At 38.3% G+C, this 2,247-nt stretch overlaps 1 protein-coding gene across 1 annotated transcript in view; it reads left to right on the top strand.

The window, feature by feature from the left end:
• NAF1 (nuclear assembly factor 1 ribonucleoprotein) overlaps positions 1-2,247 on the top strand; it is a 44,898-nt gene that overhangs the window by 13,210 nt on the left and 29,441 nt on the right. The gene's annotated exons all lie outside the window — the stretch shown is intronic.

Below are 2,247 nucleotides of genomic sequence, written 5' to 3'. Positions count from 1 at the left end.
TGGCATCACAGCTCACAGCAACCTCGAACTCCTGGGCTCCAGCGAGTCTCCTGCCTCAGCCTCCCAAGTAGCTGGGACCACAGGTGCCCACCACAACACCCGGCTATTTTTTAGTTGCAGCTGTCATTGTTGTTTGGCGGCCTGGGCTGGATTCGAACCCACCACCTTAGGCGTATGTGGCTGGCTCCTTAGACACTTGAGCCACAGGTGCCGAGCCTGTTACATGGAACTTTATTCCTAGTGATGGAAGACAAGAAACTTAAGGCCTCTGACTATGGTTAAGCAGCACTTATTTGAGAATAACATTGATTTGGGGCATATGGTCTTCCCTCCCACCTAGTTTAGAGGTTTTCACAAATATAACAGCATTTTATCTCCTGTAGACCTCCCTACTTTTTCTTCTACCTATGTACTCTGACTTTACCTAACCAGTTGGCTTTACTGTAATCCAAAAGTAATGACAATTTTTGCTCTAGAGCTCAGCATAATTTCTCTAGGCATTGGAACAGATTTTATCACTGTTTTAATACATTGTTTTCAGACATAGGAATTGGCTGCATTACTGACTTCTGTGTTAGCAAATGTCATTGGCTGCTTGTAAGAGGTGCCTCTTCTAGAACTAGAATCAGTGTGTGATTCATGTCACAGTTGCCCTGCAAATATCATTATAGCCCTCTTTTTCTGGAGTCACCCAACATTATAGTTCTCCAGTCTTACACTTCACAAGGTGTGGTGGGGGTTTCTTTAGCCAAAAACTTCTTTTACAACACTCATTCCATGTCTCATGTTCTCTAACAGTTTATTCTAATAACTGAATTCCCTTCTCTAATCTAATAATATGTGGGCCACTCTCAAACCATGGTCTTGCCAAGAGGAAGGTTTCCTTGTTTAATATGTTAAAATAGCAAGTAGTTACTCTTTGGTTAGAAGCACACAAAAGATTTCTGAGAGATAAATTATTTCCTCTAACATCAGGCAGAGTAACCATACAGAGGCAAGTCACTGACTTCCTTGTGCATTAAGTTGATGGAGACCCTTAGTGTGACTCTTTATAAGTAACCTTTTATCAGAATATAGTGTGTGACAGAAACAAAGTATATTTTAGATGACTGCTTATTAACTGGTTAAATGATTTTGTTAAAAACCTAATTTAACACAAGAAAAGAAAACTTATAAAATAGGAAAAGATGTATACTTTTTTAATCATATTAAAAAGAAATTCTAATCAGAATGCATCATTATGTTTAGCATTTGTGCATTTGCAGTATTCCTAACAGATGTCATGCCCATTGCCATCATAAATGCTTGATACTTGAGATTCTAGAAATACCAACCACTATCATTTCTTTCTTTCTTTCTTTCTTTTTTTTGGAGACAGAACCTCAAGCTGTCCTCCTGGGTAGAGTGCTCTGGCATCACAGTTCACAGCAACCTCCAACTCCTGGGCTCAAGCGAGTCTCCTGCCTCTGCCCTCTGCCTCCCAAGTAGCTGGGACCACAGGCACCTGCCACCGTGCCTGGCTATTTTTTGGTTGCAGCTGTCGTTGTTTTTGGCAGGCCCGGGCTGGATTTGAACCCACCACCTTACGTGTATATGGCTGGTGCTTTAGCCACTTGAGCCACAGGCTACCACTATCATTTCGAAAGTGAAAAATATAACGTACTAATGTTGAAAAGGAGGGCAACATTTTTTTTTTCAAAAATAATGGTCATATAGTAAAGAAATGAGAAAATCACTAGAAATAAATTTCAACATGATGGTTTCTTATATTCAAATAATACCCTATAAATAAATTATTTATAATGGGTATAAAATGTATTAAGTAAACAGGAATTTATAATAGCAAGTAATGTTTAAAATTAGCTTGGAATAAGCCTAATAAGCACTTATGTGAGACCTATACAAAGACAACTGTAATTAAAGAAAAGGTGATCTAAATCAATACTAGCAACACTAAAATGACAAAATGTATTGAGGGCAGCACTTGTGGCTCAAAGGAGTGGGGTACCAGCCCCGGCCAAAAACTGCAAAAACAACAAGAAAATAAAACAATAGCTCTCTGTGGAGCTTGGAATTGAGTCGTTGAAAGAAATAGGGTAGGAGAATTTGTACTACTTGAGTTGTTCCTTTTTTAAAAAAGAGCAACATGTGTTACTTTCATGTTTTAAACAAGTAATAATAACAGTATCAGAGTTTAGGTTTGTATCAAAGCATAAAGATTATGTTACATGGATCTATTTTTTTTTT

This window comes from Otolemur garnettii, unplaced genomic scaffold (genome assembly GCF_000181295.1).
Source record: "Otolemur garnettii isolate 467f Iridium unplaced genomic scaffold, OtoGar3 scaffold00085, whole genome shotgun sequence".
Classification (NCBI taxonomy): domain Eukaryota; kingdom Metazoa; phylum Chordata; class Mammalia; order Primates; family Galagidae; genus Otolemur; species Otolemur garnettii.
The sequence above is the reverse complement of the archived record's forward strand: the minus strand, read 5'-3'. Positions and strand labels throughout refer to the sequence as shown.